The sequence below is a fragment of the Mandrillus leucophaeus genome, unplaced genomic scaffold (genome assembly GCF_000951045.1).
Source record: "Mandrillus leucophaeus isolate KB7577 unplaced genomic scaffold, Mleu.le_1.0 Scaffold449, whole genome shotgun sequence".
Classification (NCBI taxonomy): Eukaryota; Metazoa; Chordata; class Mammalia; order Primates; family Cercopithecidae; genus Mandrillus; species Mandrillus leucophaeus.
Genome location: NW_012104798.1, coordinates 885,810 through 905,901, shown reverse-complemented (window position 1 = coordinate 905,901; position 20,092 = coordinate 885,810).

Sequence of the window (20,092 nt, the reverse complement as noted above, 5' to 3'; positions counted from 1 at the left end):
GATGCCATGAAGGATCTTTGCCTCCCAGTCGTGACAATGAAAATGGTCTCCAGACATTGCCCAATACCCCCTGGGGAGAACAGTTGAGAACCACTAACCTAAAGTATTCAGTTTCGATAGTCTTATCCTGTGCCAACCAGCCTAGAAGGTAACTATTGAAGCTGAGTTTAGTTTAGAGAGAGTAACAGAGTGCCAAGAATGGACATGGGATAGGACAGCAGAGAGCAGAAGCATAAAGCCGTAGAAATAGCCATAGCCAGCCGGGTGCTGTGGCTCACGCCTGCAATCCCAGCACTTTGGGAGGCCGAGGCGGGTGGATCACGAGGTCAAGAGATCGAGACCATTCTGGCCAACATGGTGAAACCCCGTCTCTACTAAAAGTACAAAAATTAGCTGGGTGTGGTGGCACGTGCCTGTAGTCCCAGCTACTTGAGAGGCTGAGGCAGGAGAATTGCTTGAACCCGGGAGGTGGAGGTTGCAGTGAGCCAAGATTGTGCCACTGCACTCTAGCCTGGCCACAGAGCGAGACTCCGTCTAAAAAAAAGAGAAAAAACCATAGCCATTTCTTTCATGTGTTCATTCTACACCCATTCATTCATTCATTTGTTCTTTTGACAGATACATATTGAAGGCATACCTAATAGAAGAAACTGTTCTGAAGTCTGGTTATTCAGCAAGAAAGAAAACACAAATTTTATGTTCTCATGGAGCTTATATTCAAATGGAGTGTGGGGGACTTGAATAAGAAGGCATCTAACGTACCTGGTGTTCACAGATGCTAAGATGAGAAGCAGTGAGAGAAAAAGAGAAAGATTCATGAGAGAGGGTATTCCTCAGGGTCTGGTTAGGAAAACACCCAGCAATTTCAAGAGTAGAATGTTACAGAGGGAATGGATTGACAAGGTATAGGAGGAACACAAAGGCTACAAAAGTGAAAAGAGAATGCAGAGATAACACAGAGATAGTAGCTTCAGAAAGTTGCTGCGACTCCCTTCCAGGGCTGGGGGTACAAAGGCAACAGGATCAAGTTGTTAGAGCCTTGAACTTAGTAAAGATTCCGGTGGCGCTGGGATCCAGACCACTGAGGAGGTGGAGATGGCCCTGCCTGCCATTGTGTGTGGCTGTGGAACTGAGGTTAGAAGTCCTGGAGCAGCTGGGTGGCTGACCGAGTGGAGATGGTATCTCTGAGGAACATGCTAAGGCTGCTGCAGAAAGTTTGGAACAAATCTGTTCACTGTAACCACCTGCTGAGCTGGCCTGACACCAACAGGACCAGCAAGCCAACAAAAGAGAAGAAAATTTACTCAGCAGCTCACCTGCTTTCCAGTCTGCTTCCAGCACACTCTTGGCAGAGTTTATTAGGGAGCCAGCGGCATAGGGGAGATGCTGTCTACAGAGACCCAGCGCCAGCATTACAAAGTAGAGTGTGAAAGGGAGGGTTGAGGCTGAGAAACAGAGCTTCATAACCAGCGCAGGGAGGCTGCTCTTATACAGCAGGCCGTTCAAGCCTACCCCACCCTGATTCGGAGAATGTCTGGGTCATTTTGCTCTGTGCATGAAAATGCTTCAGGAGAATCATCCCCCACACTGTGAACTCCTTCTGTGAACCTTTGATATAATGCTTATAATGCTTGTAGCATTAGTGACTTTTTCAGCTTGGGTAATTCTAATTACTTGTGTGTGTGTGTGTATGTGTGTGTGTGTGTGCATACTTGTTCCACATTCAATCTGATTTTAATAAATATTAACTAGGTGCCCGCTAAGTGCAGAGCTCTGCATCAGATGCTACATGAGACCCAAAAGAATTAAACCTTGTCCCTAAAGTACTCAGAATATCGATTCCTGTGTGTGCCAGCTGGCACATATCACTATTTTAAAAAGGTCTTTTTTTTTTTAAATTTATTGAGGTCTTTTGAATCCTATTCATCTCTGTTTTTAAAGATATTAGCGATGCACATCTCCTCCTACCCCACTTTAGTCCCCAGCTTTATCTCTTTTATGAACGGTATTAAATAGAGTTCCTCCCAGAAGCAATCCTTTGGTAGAAATTGTATAAAGAGAGAAATTAACTCTTTCAGACTCCCCGGGTGCTATTGCTAAATGTTCTATAAAACTCTTTCCTAATTACTACCTGGGGAGAGACTTGGCATCCGGAAAATAGCATCCAATACGTATGCATTTATTTTCCTCCTTGTTATGTCATGGAGGGACATGAGTGCAACACACTGAAAATAAAGAAGACTAAGGGATGCTTGTTCATAAATAAGAATAAGATAAGGGGATAGGCTGGGGCATTTTAGTCTCCCAACACACTTTGAAGGTTTGGCTTCTTAGATAGCCTGAGCATGGATTCCTGCCTTCTACTCCTGTAGAAGGGGAAGGGGGTGGAGCCTGCTGTGACACTAACTTTGGTTGTTAATGGTGGCCTTTCTTAGCCTGTCACCAAGAACACTGATACTGCTACAAGTCATGTGCTGTTAACCAAGCATTTTGCCCCTTTCCTTTTGAAGTGGCACTCTGTTAAATATTAATATTTTCTTCCGTTGTTGCTTAAAAATGTTTTCAAGGCCTATGAATACTTTGGGCAACATTGGTGGTTTTTCATGCTTCCTCCTCTAGGTTTTTAGGGAGAAATGCCTACACTGTTCTTTGAATTGCTTCATTATTGTTATTCTCAAAATCTTTTCCACATACTAAAGATCCTAAGAATTTTAAGCTCAGACTTTTGCCTCTGTAAATATATTTATTTAAATAGTAGTATAATATTACCCATGGATCACAGGATTCCTAACCATAGCTCTACTTGGCAGTCAGTTCATCCCCAAAAGACCATCATGGACCACACACTGAATATTCTACATAGGTTGGGAAAATCTAATGTTAAATATAATACAAAGAGACAACCAGTAATAAAGTTTAAATCCTGAGTCTCCAAGCACATTTTCTTTGAGGGATTCCTTTTTCTTTAGTTTGAGGTAAAAGACTCCAGCAGGAAGGATCTCTCTTGACATCCAGAAGCCCTACTAGTAGTGCTCTTGGGTGTAGGTGTCATGAAAATGCAAACTGCCTCTTACATGTGGTCAAAAACAATGTTTCAAAGCAGCCCAGCAGATGTATTAGGCTACAGTCATTCTCCTCTGCTTAGCATTTGGTCAAGATAAGCATTTCCAGTCAATGCTGATTGCATTTAGCCTGACCATGTCTTTGTACGTTTCAATGCGATTCTATTTTCTCCTTTTAATCGTACAAATATATAACAATAAAAAGAATTTTGCTAGCAGTTGAATTACAAAATGTGTTCAACACTCCATTAATAAAATCTCTATCTTGTTCAACATCTCCAGTAAATAGCCTTTATATATTTCCTCTCTTCAATCTGCCAGCTGACAATAGGAAACATTAGCTGGAGTTGAATGCGGGAAAGCAAAGTAAAAGAGATAGTTATCCACTGCCATCTAGTGGCTAAAACCTAAACTTCGACCAAAGTTTTTGGATCCTTTTCTTGTAACATGGTAGAGAAATAAATATTGGTACATATTTGCACATTTTAAAAGTCTTAATTCTTTTAAATTTTTGAATAAAAATCTGAACAGATAACAAACACATTAAATTAAGTTAATTTTAACTCCACTACTCATATCTCAACAATAAGACAGGCAAGATAGTCATGTGGAACAAAACATGAAAGCAAGAACTGACAAGTATTGGGTTATCTTCCCAAGGAAGATAGCTAATCAGGAAGGTTTTACCCTAGCTTAGACCCTAATCTGAAAATGATAGATATCACTGATGGAGCTAATTTGTTAATTTACCTTTGTTCCACTCTTCGGAGCTATCTTATTCCCAGCATTAATCTCTTTCTTTAAACCAATGTGGGAACCAAAGACCAAAGTCAGCCAATGCCTCTTAGAAGCAAACAAGTATTTTAGAGATTCTAGCATTGAAAGTTAAGAGTTTGGGAACACAGATTAACCTTTTTACAGAGTTTTGATATTGCTATTCAGGGCTGCCCTACTGGACAACTAGAATTTACTTCAAATACGGAGAAATCAAGTGTACTATTCTCTAGAGAAACAGAATCAATAAGAGTGTGTGTGTGTGTGTGTGTGTGTGTGTGTGTGTGTGTGTAGAGATATTTAAGGAATTGGCTCATGTGTTTATGGAGGGTGCCATGTCCAAAATTTGCAGAGCAGAACCCCAGAGCCAATGCTGTGGTTCAAATCTGAAGGCTGTCAGCTGTAGATTTCCCTCTTGCCTCAGGGAAGGTCATTCTTTTGTTCTATCCAGGCCTTCAACTGACTGGGTGAAGACTACCCACCTTATGGAGGGCAATCTGCTTTACTCAAAGTCTACTGATGTCAATGTAAGTCCCACACCAAAACAGCCTCACAAAAACATCCAGAATAATGATTAACCAAGTATCTATGCACCATGGCCCAGCCAAGTTGACAAATAAAATTAAACATCATACCAGGTGAAATGTACAGAGTGAGAAATGAAAGATATGGGAGAATTTTTGAAAAGTTTCAAAATGTGCTTATCATTCACCTGAATAAAATGATTGCTTTATGTCAGAGGTTCTAAACAGCACCTGTCTTTACCACTGACACTTCAAACACCATTAGAGGTACTTGATCATTTGACTCAAGCGATACAACAGCTTGGACAGCAGTCTGGAACTGTTGCAAGTGATACAACAGCTTGGACAGCAGTCTGGAACTGTTGCAGAGCCTTCTCTTGCTCTGGGCCTCACTCAAAACTAGTAACTTTCAGGGTCTCTTGGTAAATGGGCTACAATAATGCACCCAAGTGTCAAACATGTTTTCTCCAACATCCAAAGAGGCCCACTGGGTGTTGTATCTCTTTTTTTGGTCGTAAGAGAGGTCAGATGCAACATGTCTTCACCTATCTCAACATGCCCCACACCACTGGATCCCTAGAAATTGTACTGCGGTGGAGGTACTTCAATTTTGGTCAGATTTATTTTCCACATTCTGATATGTAAATATGTTCCCAGTAGATATAGAGTAGTTGTTACTTCTTGCTCATTAGGTCCAATCATCCAAATATCATCAGTGCAAACAGCCAGTGTAATTTGTTATGGAAGGAAAAGGCTAAGTTCCCATCAATTAAATTATGATGTATGGCAGGAGAGCCGATATACCCCTGAAGTGGGACAGTAAAAGTGTATTGCTGGCTTTGTCAGATGAAAGCAAACTGCTTCACCTAGTCTCTACTAATGGGTATTGGGCATAAAATCACTGGCCAGATCAATAGTTGCATACCAGGTACTAGGGAATGTGTTAATTTCCCCAAGCAATGAAACCTCACCTGGTACGGTAGCTGTGACTGAAGTCACCACCTGGTTTAGCTTTATGAAAATCCACTGTGCTTCTCCCAGTTTTATCAATTTTCTATACTGGTCAAATAGGTGAGTTGAGTGGAAATGTGATGGCAGTTACCACTTCCATATAATTTAAGTGCTTGTTGGTGGCATTCATCACTGATATCGTTCTAGGCATGTGATGCTGTTTTAGGTCTATTATTTTCCTAGGTAAAGGTTGTTTTAGTGGTTTTCCCCTGGCCTTTTCTACTACTTTTGTTGCCCTCACTTCACAGGCCAGGGAATGAATGTGAGAATTCTGCCAGTTTCTGAGAATGTCTGTTTAAATTATGCATCCCAGAAATGGGGAAATAATCACAGCATGGCTTCAGGGACTCACTGGAGCCACTGTGGGATAGACCTGAGCTACAACTCCATTGATCACCTGACCTTCAAAGCCCCTATACCAACTGGTAGATCACAGTGACATTTTGGTCTCCTGGACCTACTGCCAATGTTTGTCAACTCCTATACTAAAAAAATCCAGTGTATTCATGTTTGATCCTTTAAATTATAATTCCTTGTTGTTTGAAGGCTAACATAAGATTATATCCATTTATGCCTTCTTTTTTATAAACTGTGGTTTGACAGTCATCTATCTTGCCCCATGACTTTCTCTGACCAGTATGGCATTAGTAAACATGGCAAAAGAAAAGCTTGGGAAGAGCTTTAAGACATTGGTGCTTATCCTCTTGGAACGTTCCTTCTTGGAAGGAGGCTGGACTACCCTTAGATCACCATGCTGTGAGGAAACCCAAGCTCATCATGTGAAGCATGGAAGGGCAACAAGACAACTAGCTTTGAGCTAGATGCAGCCAAGTGAAAATCCCTAGCCAACACTGTGTGGAAAGAAACCACATAGCAAGCTTAGCCCTAATTCCTGACCCATGGATCATGAAAAGTAATAAATCGCCATTGTTTTAAGCCACTATGTTCTAGGGTGGTTTGCTGTATGTAACAAGTAGATGAAACACGTTTTCCTTAGAGTTTTCCATATTAGTTTTCTAATCATTAGTTTTTCAGCTGCTGTCTTAATTTTTCTTATCAATTAATTACAGATTGTGGGCAAATTGTGGATACTTTCTGGGCTTCATTTGTCGGAGCTTTAAAATAAGGGATCTCTGCTATTTGGCCCCTGAGTATATCTTTCAACTCTAAAAGATGAAGTATGGAAGGTAAATATTATTTTTAATACACATTGTTTTAGAACATATCAAGTAATTTATTTGGATGATATGTTTTATTTTTCCCTTTCTAATAACTGGCTTTGAGAAACCAAACAATTAACTTTATAAATTTTCAAATAGTTACATTACAGGCTTTCTGTAATTAGGACTTACAACGGCATACTCGGTTATGAGAGAATTCCTTTTTATCATATAGGATAGGATGAGATAAGAAATACTCAAATGGAAAATATCTCCGATCAACCTTCTCTTGAGTATTTTAATTCTTAAGCTACACAGTAAGGTGCTTTAAAACCCCACCATAAAAAACTAATTAAAATTCTTCTATCTGAATTACAAAACTTCATGTTTGTGTTAAGAATGGAAACAATGCAGAGATATATAAGGAATAAAATTAATCTTTCCCCTGCTGTCTATTAATTACACTCTTCAGAAGAAAGTACTATTTTAAGCATTTCTCTAGACTCACAGGTAGCAGTAGATAGGTTAGATAGATTCATATATAGACAAATGGGGATAGATAGAGGCAGACACATGGATAGGTCAGTAAATAGATATGTCTATATTTGTATGTTTATATATAAAAATATGTATCCATTTTAGTTTCGTTTTAATTTCATTTACAAATAGAAGTCCAATCCATACGCATCACTCTACAATTTCCTTTTTTTCTCTCTTAAAATAGATCATGGACACCAATGAAACCAATACATTCATCTCTTATTTATTCTTTTTAATAAACGTGTAATGCTCAATAATTATCCAATTATTCTCCCACTGATGGACATAAAAGTTATTTCCTTTATTGCTGTCTTAGTCAGCTCAGGCTGCCATACCAAAATAGCATTGACTGGGTGGCCTACACACCAGAAATTCATATTCTCACAGTTCTGGAGACTGGAAGTCTAAGATCAGGGTGCTAGCATGACCAAATCTTGGTAAGGGTGTCTCTTCCTGGCTTACAGAAGGCTGCCTTCCTGTTGTGTCCTCACTTAGCAGAGAGAGAGAACAAGAGAGCTCACACACACAAACTCTAGTATCTTTTTGTATAAAAGCACTAATCCCATCATGGGAGCCTCACCCTCATAACCTAATCTCAACATAATTATCTCCTAAGATCCCATCTTCAAATAACAACACATGAAAAAGTTTCGTTGCACAACAATGTGAAAATATTTAACACTACTGGGCTGTATACTTCAAAATGGATCTCATTCGGTAAATTTTATGTTATGTGTTTATATTTTCTTACCATAATTAAAAAAAGAAAAAGTATACATTTCAAGCTTGCCTTTATGGAAGATTCTCTTCTCTAGAATTGAACCTACAGATTGAGTTAGGTTGAACTTACTGGAAAATAAACGACTGAAAGGTAGTTAACTTATTTCTATCACATAACAAGAAGTCAGGAAGAGAAGTGCAGTTTAGGAGTGGTTTGACAGTGACATGAAGTCCAAGTGCCCCAGGTTCCTCTTGCCTTCTTGTTTCATAGTCATTAGCATATGGGTTTTGTATTTTTTGTCCACATTTACTCTTGCATTCCAAAAAGGATAAAGAATGAAACCACAAGAAAGTATAGCACTTGGATTAAAAAAAAGCACTTTTTCATAACTCTGCAGCATATAATCCTTTGTGATCATGTGGCCAGACCTGTGTCACACTAACGACAATGGGAAGTATGTTTTTTTATTTTTACTTTTAATATGTATGTATATATTTTATTGTGTTTTATAGCGAAGTCACTGCCCTGAACAAATTGGGTTTCTGTTAGTAAGGAAGGAAAGGAGAACATATATAGGCAACTGGCTATATTTGCATATTGCTCGAATTAAAAATGTTTATTTCAAAGACTCAGATGATTATCAGAGAATTAGCCTCACATAAGCTCCATAATCATCCATTTTTCTTGTTTTTCCTCTACTCTTTTATTCTACTCCATGCTCCTCCTTATTCTGTAGGATCACTTTCTCTACCTTAACAGCATGCACTTGGCACAAAGCCCTATTGACAGGAGCTCACACAAACTGACACTCATTATGTTCTTACGAGACATGATCTATGTCTCTTGGTTCAAATTATTCAAATAAAAATCTGACTGGGTTGCCTGGGAATTAATTGTGTGCCCAATTCTGGCCCCATCAGCTCACCGAATATCCACTTCTGACACCTCTTGCAGTTAGACTGGGGCTTGTGACTAGCTCTGGTCAATGTCTGGGAGGTGGAAGTGATTTTGTGTCTCTCCTGGGCCGAGACAGTGGAGCTGGCGTGTCCCCTTCATTCTGCTGTTGACCTGCTGTCCTATCCTTGGTGAGGCCACTTTTTTCCCACACATCGAGCTACAGAATGAAAGGTGGCTATCTGACTTGCATGATACAATATGTAAGTGAAAAACTTTTATTTTCTTAAGCCACTGAGATTTGGGGATTGTTAAGCGTCATATTGTGCCCACCCCAAAATTCATGTTTAAAACCTAACCTCCAGTATGTCAGAATCTGACCTTATTTGGAAACAGGCTCATTGCAGAGGTAATAAGGATGAGATAACACTGGAGTAGGATGGACCTCTAATCCAATATGACTGCTGTCCTTATAAAAAGGGGAAATTTGGACACAGGCACACACATAGTGAGAATATCATGTGAACATGAAGTCAATCATCTACAAGTCAAGGAGACAGCCTGGAACAGATCCTTTCTCCACAGCCCTCAAAAGAAACCAACCAACATCTTGATTTCAGAATTCTAGCCTCCTGAACTCTGAGGAAATAGCATTTTGTTGTTTTAGCCACATAGTATGTTGTATTTTGTTATGGCAACCCTAGCAAACTAATATGGGGTAATTTGCTCCTGTAGCATAGAGTATTACAATTCTATTACAATTACATTTCTCTTGCTATTATGTCTGTTCTATTATAATTTCCTTGCCTTATGGTTTACTCTTCCTTACTGTTTCTTTGTAAGTTTACCCTAGTATACATTTTTCAATGTAGCATAAGCCTAGGAAAGTAAAGATAATAAAATATTGTTCACAATTAGGTGAAAGCTCTCAAGAAAAAACAAACTGAGTAGAGTCTTTGGGTCTGTTCATAATCAAGGAAAGTGAGAAAAATATTTGGAAGCTCTAAAAATATGGAAAAGGCTTGTCAACTAGAAGTTTCACTGTCACGCCATTCATTGGATGTTTTAAAAATGTCTTCCTCCTTGAGATGATCAGTTTACAGAGTAGAGTGAAGAACTGTTTATTCTCCTCTCTGGAGAATATTGGACTGGCTGCCATTATCTGGACACAAGTTGGATGAGAGAGTTAACAATGGCTGCACTCAGTTTTGGGAGTCACATGGTCTCCAATTCCTCCATTTGCAGTAGAGTAGCCACACCGTCAGCTGTGCCTCATGTCACAGATCCTCTATTTTACCCTCCATGGAGAATACACTCATAGATTCCTTCCCGAGCATGAGAGAAGTCAGTCAGAAGTGGTTCAAAAGGGGAGTAGAAGGATCTATGTTTCTAACTTTTCTAAGTGTTTTCACCTTAGTCCTCCTCATGTGAGCTGCACCTGTTTGCCACTAAGACCTTCAGGTTACTAGCCCTTCAAGTTTCAGGGCTGTAAAATGAGCTTTTTCTTAACTTTCTTCACTGAAGTTTGATGGTTGGCTTTCTGAGATCTGCTAAGGCAGTTGTCAAGGTTCTGATAATGAGGTTTGAGGATTGGCTTTCTGAGATCTCCTAAGCCAGTTGTCAAGGTTCTGATAACTAAATTGCGTTGTTGCTGTTGTCTCTTCCTCTGCTCTCCCTATCCTTGTGGGGTTATGTATTTTTTAAAAAAAATCTATTTACTGTAGTTCTGGGGGTGTTTCAGCAGGTCAAAATTAGATGGTTATTTTTAGTTCTCCAACCAAACTCTTTACCTGAAAACTCTGACTCACTCTTTATGGCCTAGTTCAAAAGAAACATCTTTGTAGCTTTCCATGACTGTTATTCTCACGACTCTTAAAATAGAATTAGTTGCTCCTTTAACTGGTGCTCTAGTTTGAAGGCTCCGAAAAACTCCTGTTGAAATGTAACTGTCATCATGATGGTATTAAGAAGTGGGGCCTTTTAGAGGTTATGAGGCCCTAAGGGCTCTGCCCTTATGAATGGATTCATGTGACAGTTGCAGGAGTGGGTTCCTGACGAAAGGATGAGCATGGTCTAATTTTCTCTCTGTGTCTCTCATGCTCACTTGTCTTTCCATCACATTATGATGGAGCAAGAAGGACCTCATCCAATGCAGCCCTTCGATCTTGGACTTCCAGGCCTCCAGAACAGTGGTCCAAATATACTTTTCATTATAAATTACCCAGTCTATGGGTATTCTCTTATAGCAACAGAAAATAAACTAAGACGAGTAGGTTACCAGTTATTTTATATACGCGTCTATTGAAGCGCTAGTCTCATTGAATTATATAAGTATTTGTAACAGATTAATTTCTCATTAGCTCCCTATGGACAAGAACATCTTTTAATTTACCTTGGTATGCCCAGATGGTTTGTATTGGTTTCTTGACTAGAAAGAGTTATATTATTTAAAAACAAATGCAAGTCGTCTTTATAAAATTTCTTATTCTAAAAAAGAAAACTACTTAAGTTTATCTATCATGTTATTTGATCACTAATTACTCAAATATCAAAATCTGAAATAGAATTAAATTTTAGAAAAATTTGATTACTGTTAATTTTTAAATTAAGAACTGTTTAAAGTTCCATATACTTTATTTTTTAATAACACCAACCCTGTGCATAAACCACATATCAAGGAAGATAATATTTTGAGTGATTCCTTTGGTTTTTAAAAATAAACTTGTTTTTTTTTTTTGAGACTGAGTCCTGCTCTGTCACCAGGCTGGAGTGAAATGGTGCAATCTTGGCTCACTGCAACCTCTGACTCCCTGATTCAAGTGATGCTCCTGCCTCAGCCTCCTGAGTAGCTGGGATTACAGGCACGCACCACCATGCCCAGCTTATTTTTGTATTTTTTTTTAGTAGAGACAAGGTTTCACCATGTTGGCCAGGATGGTCTCGATCTCCTGACCTTGTGATCTGCCTGCCTCAGCCTCCCAAAGTGCTGGGATCACAGGCATGAGCCACTGCGTCCAGCTCCCTAAACATAAACTCTTTAACAAAACATGTATACATACAGAAAAGTCCCCAAATCACATATGTTCATCTGTTGTAGTTTTACAATGTAGACACATTCATGTAACCAACATCCAGATTCTCAGAAGCCCCTTAATGCCCCTTCCTAGGTACAAACTCCACTGAAGATTTGCTCTGATTTTAACCATCAAACTATTTGCTTTAGTGAAATCATTACTTCTACTTCTCCACTTAACACAGGAAGACAGAAAGCCATCATTAGTCCAATGTTTTTGTGTTGTCCACATATAGTAGGCAGAAAAACAGTCCCTCAAAGGTGTCAGCACCCTAGTCCACAGCTATATGTTACTTTGTATGGCAAAAAGGAGTTTGCAAATGCAATTAATTCTGAAGTCTTTGAAATGGAAAGACCATCCTGGATTATCCAGATGGGCCTAATCTAATGACATGAGTCTTTAGAAGTGAATGAGGAATATAGTGTCCTCTGGAATTTGAGAAAGGCCTTCAGTTTATAGCTAACAAGAAGGGGGAATCACAGAGTCACAAGCAGGTGAAACTGAATTCTGCCAGCAACTTGAACCAGCCTCTTTGAGCTCCTAGATAGAAATGCAGTGCTACCAACACCTTGGTTTTAGCCCTATGGACCCAAGTTGGACTCCAGAACTGTAAAATAATACATTTGCATTGTATTAAGCCATTAAATATGCTAATTTGTTACAGCAGTCATAGAAAATGAACACAACATGGTCCCAGGACATTATTTCAATTTGCTCCACAGAAAGGCCAAAACTGCCTTCTGCTCAACCAGCTTCAAGAAATGATCCCATAGTTAAGACAGCAATGCTTTTATTGTCTTTCCCAGTGAAACTATGAATTAGCTAATCCAACACTCATTTACTGGGTACTTAACTGTGCACTTTGAATATAGAGTCTGCTTTGAAGAAGAAATAGCAAAAATTATTCTTTGTTTTTCCTGGATAATAAAGTTCCTATATAATATTCTCACTCAAAAGCCTGTTATATTTCAAGCTGAACAGTTTTTTCATTATCTAAAATCTGTTTCAACAAAGGGCTCACTTTTGCAAAGTTTAGAGTTTTTAATAATCCTTATTGTTATGTTGAATTTACATATATTACTCTGAATCAAACCTGCAATGATTTCTCATATTTATATTCTTATAAATTTTGCTTTTTTAACAATATTTTAAAGATTTCCTTTGACAAATCCACACCCCCGGTTTAGAATAATGAAACTTTTAGTGTGTCTTTTATGTATAAACTATTTGAGGTGTTTTCTCAACATTTCTGGGTAATGGCAAAGATTTGCTCCTCATGTGAGTAGGAAGAATGCTAGGAAATAAAAACAAAAAAAAGCAGCGGCTCCAGATGTCCAATTACTCAATACTATAGTGAGAGTTGTTCTTTTTATGACTCCCACAATATGGGAAGAATTAATGAAACAAAAAGGGAATCTCAGCACCCCCCATAGGATTAATTATACACATTATACACATATAATTTCAGAATGTTCTCAATATAAACATGTTTCAGCAATTGTTTCAGCAATTGACTCTCAGATTGCATAGAAGTCTGCTTAAGGCTCACGCCTGTAATCCCAGCACTTCAGGAGGCTGAGGCTGGTGGATCACGAGGTCAGGAGATCGAGACCATCCTTGCTAACACAGTGAAAACCCATTTCTACTAAAAATACAAAAAATTAGCCAGGTGTGGTGGCGGGCGCCTATAGTCCCAGCTACTGGGGAGGCTGAGGCAGGAGAATGGCATGAACCCAGGAGATGGAGCTTGCAGTGAGCTGAGATTGTGCCACTGCATGAAAGTCTGGGTGACAGAGTGAGACTCTGTTTCAAAAAACAAACAAACAAACAAATAGAAAAACAAGCTCATATGTTCAAAGTCTGACATGCTTGTCAACTAATTGATGTTTTAGTCGAAAGAAATTATTTCTAGGTTTAATGTCACTTTTCAACAGAATACAATCACAACCTACATTATGGAATAGATTAAAAGTCCCTGAAAAATTTTCCAGACTTATATTAGTTTGCTAGGACTTCTCTAATAAAGTACCACAAACTGGGTGGGCTTAAACAATAAAAATGTATTGTCTTACGATTCTGGAGACCAGAAGTCTGATATGAAGGTGTTGGCAGACTTGGTTCCTTTTGAGGATGAGAAATCTGTTCTATGTCACTCTCTTAGTGTCTGGTGGCTTGTTGGCAATATTTGGTGTTCCATGGCTTCTGCTCTATCACTCGGTGTCACATGGTGTTAGCTGCACACAGCCTCCTCCCTGTGTGCCTAAATGCGTCCACATTTTCCTTTTTTATAAAGACACAAGTTATATTGAATAGGGATCCCACCCTACTCCAATATTACCTCATCTTAGCTTAACTAATTACATCAATTATGACCCTATTTCCAACTTAACAACACATTCTGAAGTACATGGGGTTAGGACTTCAGATCAATCTGGGGGTGGCACAATTCAATCCATAAACAGAATTCATGCTCACAATATGTTCTTACTCTCAGTGCAATCTTTGACTTAATCTCTCTCAAATTATTATGTTATACCTTAATGACATTCCCCTTCATTCTGATATTATGGTTTCTATAATAATTTAACAGTAATCATTCACTGTCATCACAAATTCTCCCTCACACATGTTTAAATCAGCACTTCTTAAACTGTAAAGCACATTTCCTTCTCTGGTGAATCTCGGTAGAGAGTAAATTTGGATTCAGTGGACCTGGGGTGGGACCTGAGATTCTGCCTTTCTTACAAGCTCCTAGGTGGTGATACCAATGCTGAGCTGAGAAGAGAACTGCGAGTAGCAGTGATGCAGAGGTCTCCCTGCAAGCTACAGATCAGAAATTAAGCCTTCTAGAAAGAGAATCTTCAGAACAACCCAACCATTTTCCTCAGCAAAGGACTGTACCGGGTCCTCTTAACTATCAATTTACAGGGAAGGAAACATGAACAGGTTTTTCACTATAACTTGACATTACCGTGGACACTTGTCAAATCAAGGCTTTCATTTATTTATTTATTTATTTATTTATTTATTTATTTGGTCCTTTGGCAAATGACTTAGTGAAAGAAGACTCATTAACCTGAGATCAGCAAAACAGAAATTAATTACTTAACATTTAAGGAACTGATTGAACAGTGGCTGATGTTTTGCTTTTTAATGGACATAGGGGAAATGCCACGTCTTTCTTATCTACCTCTAACCGTCAATTTAATTGGTTATACTGAGCTAAGTGGAATAAAATACTCATTAAACAGTATCTTTTTCTGACTAATACCTCAGAATTTTAAAAAAATCTATAGTTGGGGGATGAGGAAAATAAAGAGACCTGGGTCAAAGGTTACAAAGTTTCATTTAGGCAGGATGGATAAGTCCTGGAGATAGATTGTACAGCATAGTACTCAAGTTGCCAATGCTGCATTGTACACTTGAAATTTGATAAAAGAGTAGATCTTAAATGTTCTCATCATACACACAAAATGGTAACTATGTGAGGTTACCGTTTTGTGGATCTATATTAATAATTATTTATATATTACATATAATAATTTATATGATTAATATAGATTCACAAAATGGTAACCTCATATAGTTACCATTAATATATCCATGTAGTGAATATATATGTGGATATATTAATTCACTGGATTGCGGTCATCACTTTACAATGTATGTATACCAAAACATCATGTTGTACACCTTAATTTTTTTTTTCTTTTTTTTGAGATGGAGTCTCTCTCTGTCGCCCGTGCTGGAGTGCAGCAGTGCAATGTCAGCTCACTGCAATCTCTGCCTCCTGAGTTCAAGTGATTCTCATGCCTCACCTTCCCGAGTAGCTGGGATTACAGGCATGCACCACCACACCCAGCTAATTTTTGTATTTTTAGTAGAGACAGGGTTTCACCATGTTGGCCAGGATGGTCTCGATCTCCTGACCTCATGATCCACCCACTTCAGCATCCCAAAGTGTTGGGATTACAGGCGTGAGCCACCGCACCCGGTCATACACCTTAAATATCTACAATTTTTATTTATCAATTATACCTTAATAAAGTTGGCAACAATTCTATAAAATATTCTAAAACAGATTATAAGCTAATGTCATAAAATATTTCTGTAAAAGTAACATTTCCTACTATCCCATGACATTTTTCCATGCAGACTGTAGCTGAACTATTTTATGCTTACTGCCTCAGGGAGGAGTTATTATCATAGAGTTCTGATGCTAAGAGCTGAATTCTTGACTTTGGATTTCAAAAGTTAAATCATGCTGCTATAAAGACACATGCACATGTATGTTTATTGCGGCACTATTCACAATAGCAAAGACTTGGAATCAACCCAAATGTCCATCAGTGACAGACTGGATTAAGAAAATGTGGCACATATACACCATGGAATACTATGCAGCCATAAAAAAGGATGAGTTCATGTCCTTTTTAGGGACATGGATGCAGCTGGAAACCATCATTCTCAGTAAACTATCGCAAGAACAGAAAACCAAACACTGCATGTTCTCACTCATAGGTGGGAATTGAACGAGATCACTTGGACACAGGAAGGGGAGCATCACACACTGGGGCCTACTGTGGGGAGGGGGGAGTGGGGAGGGATAGCATTAGGAGATATACCTAATGTAAATGACGAGTTGATGGGTGCAGCACACCAACATAGCACACGTATACATATGTAACAAACCTGCACGTTGTGCACATGTACCCTAGAACTTAAAGTATAATAATAGTAATAATAAAGAAAAAAAAAGTTAAGGTCAAGGCCAGTCATTATTTGGAAGAGCTAGAAGAATATGTCATCAGTCAGAGTCAAGCTCTAGATCTGAGAGCAAAGAGACAATATGCCCTGTCCTTTCCATCCTCCATCCTCCTGCCAGGGCAATGCCCCAGAACTAATAAGGGCCTAGATACCCATGAACTTAGGGTATAGGATGAGAAGAAATGGCCTTATAGTATGTCTAGACAGAAGACTCTACAGCAACCTCACAGGTTCCCATGGTTTCTACAAGGTAGAAACTAACAGCTGAATTTATTTGGCTTCAGATTGGAAGAATAGACTACCTCCTGGATAGTTAAAAGGAGACTGGAATTAGCTCTCAATGAGAACCTGGAAGGAAAAACAGACATGAGCAATCTACATGAATGAAGGATAAATGACTGAGGACCAGAAAGACCAAAGTACGTATATCCCAGCAGATGACAGCAGAGGACCAGATGCCACACTCTTCCAAGCCTCATCCTCTCAGCACAATTCCAAGGAGAGGAAGGGTAAGCTTCTTTCATGGAAAGAAAAGACATTTGTAAAAGAAATTGAATAGTACTGTGAATCATAAAGGAAGGTGTTAATTGCACTGACTCTATAGTCTGAGGTTCATACCCAATTCATATCCTTTACATTTGGATTGATCCTCAAACATCTAATAGTGTGTTGTACAAACAGTATGAACTCTCTAGCTATTTGACACATTTATTGACTTCATTCTATGTTTGCTCAACTCTCAGTGGCCATAGCTTTCTGTGCTCTCCAATACGGCAGCCACTAGCCATCTGTGGTTATTGAATATTTGAAATGTGGCTAGTATGGACTGAAATGTGCTATACATGTAAAATACACACCAGCTTTTGAAGACCTAGCACAAATAACAAGAATGTAAAATGTCACATTAATAGTGTTTATATTTATTGCAAGTTGAAATGATAATATTTTGGCTTAATAAAGCCATAACATATTGGCTTAATAAAAATATACCACTAAAATTACTTTCACATGATTCTTTCCACCTTAAAAAAATATGCCTACTGGGCAATTTAAAATTGTATTATGTGACTTGCATCACTTTTCTATTGGACAATGCTACCTTATATGCTCACTCATGTTGATTTCATTTGCTTTCACCTGAGGAGCCATTATCACTGCTTAATTTGTTCCATGTGCAAGCGGACACTCAATGACTTTATAATGATGATGTCTAAACATTTCCTGACAAAGTGTGCTGCAAATTACACAAATTTCTTGTATCTCATTTCTCAATGATAGGACTTGGGAATAATCATTGGGAATGATTGCTCTGTCTGTAATTAGTATAAAAACGAGATTTTCTTTACAAGAACTAAGACAACATTTTCTTAAAAATGCTTGGTGGCTTAAATGTAAATAAATAAATAATGAATAATTTTTTCACAAGACAATGAGAACCAGGACAATGAGAAAAAAAATCATCCTGTGTGGTTTATTTTGGTTAGATTTATTACCTAATCCATAATGTTATGTAATATGGAGTAACAAATTAAAAATAGGACAATTTGAAGAAATTTTACTTATAAAGGTACAGGGAATCACACAGACAGTACAGTAATCGAGAGATAGTAGCCTCTGAGATTTTGTGCCTAGAACTGAAGTTTAACATTTAGAAAGTTTCTGAGTCCATTTGGGCTGCTATAGTGAAATACCATACATTGGGTGGCTTATAAACAACAGAAATTGATTTCTCATGGTTCTGGAGGCTGGGAAGTCCACATCAAAGTGCCGACAGATTCAGTGTCTGGTAAGGGCCTACTTTCCGATTCACAGATGAAATTGTTTCACTGTGTCCTCACATAGTGGAAGGAGTGAGGGTTCTCTCTCAGGCCTCTATTATTAGGGCACTAATTCCATTCATGAGTGCTCCAACCCTATGACTTCATCACCACCCCAAAGCCCCGCCTCCAAATACCATCACCTTGGGAGTTAGGATTTCAACCTATGAATTTTGAAGGAAGAGAAACAATCAGACCATAGCAGAAAGATGTGACCTTCACTTATAGGTATGACCAGCTTTAAGGAACCCCTTAAGGATAGGAGCAGGAGAATGAATACTCTGACTTCACTTTCCTCTAATTCTCTAATCTCCTATTAGTGTTCTTCAGCAGCCAAACCCAGTCAGAAACCAGAAGGCATTGGAGCCTTGTTGATATAGTTCATACCGATCAGCATCCCAGAGCAAGTAACAGGACAAAGGGAAGAGTGTACCTATACAAGAGCAAACAGAAAATATATGGCATATTCTGTCTTTTCAGAATCATTTATCATACTGCTAGACAAATAGGTCACCTTCTTTCCCTCATCCCATTCTCTCTTAAATAGAAAATTAAATCTTAAAACCTGAATAGAAGACAAAAGTCCACAATCAGTGCTCTGTTTCTCACACACTGTGAGCTTTCCTCAGAAGGTATTTTACCCCTATGGCCCAACTCAGCGTCTACATATGCTGACGGCTCTAAAATCCATAGCTGTGTGCCCAGGTCTCTTTCCTGCCCTCTAGACGAGCAGATCCAACTGTATGCTAGTTAGCTCCCGCAGGATGCCTCACAGGCTTGTCAAACTAGTGTGTTCAACAAAGCACCCACCACTTACTGCATAATATCCTGATAGAGTTGCAATGCCAAGGAGCATGTTTTCTGTTCATTGTCTAAAATGATGATAAAGTTTAGAAGAGGCTGTTTTAATTGTGATTAGGAACAGCTTATACTAATTGTGGTTATTATAAAGATATGAAAAATCCATATCATCGTCCATGGTTCATACACCAACACATAGCATGGGACTTTTGCCACTTATGATGTCCTCTATGTTAGTCTTAATTTGCTTTCACCTGAATAATTGCACTAGTCAATACATATTGAGTACTTCCTATGTGTCAGGTATTTGTGCTCTTAAATTTCAGTCTCACAAGAACCCAATGATGAAGAGGAAATGGAGGCTTGTAGGGGTTGTCATCCCCAAGGACTCATAGCTGATAAGGCGTGGAGGTGAGTTTTAGATAGCCTAACTCCAGAACGTATATGCATGTCATTCCTCTGCAATACTGAATACAAATCATTCTTACAGTACAGGGAGGAGGGGTTAAAAGGTCACGAACTAGGAGCTCTGCTGAGTCCAACACTGAAGATGCTAAGGGTAAGGAAAATATAATAGGTCTTGAGGAAGCTGGAGAGTAGAGATTATAAAGTAAAAGTAGCCGAAGATACAGGATACAAGATTTTTAAAAAATTGTTCTTTTCCTTTTAAAGAAAAACGTTAGTTAAGCATGCAGTGTGCTAGGCATTGGGGATAGAAAAGCTATAAGGACAATTTCAATCTAGTGAGAAAGAAAGGTAAATACTTTATAATAAACTTTAAAATTTAGATTTGTATGCAAGGTTCACAGAACATTAGAGAAATTATAGACAGAATTTATTCATTCATTTTATTCATTCAGAGGGCATTTCTTGAATACCCACCGCATTATGCTTGAAGCCGGAGAAACAAAAAGGGCAAAGATAAAGGCATTATCCTGAAGAAACTC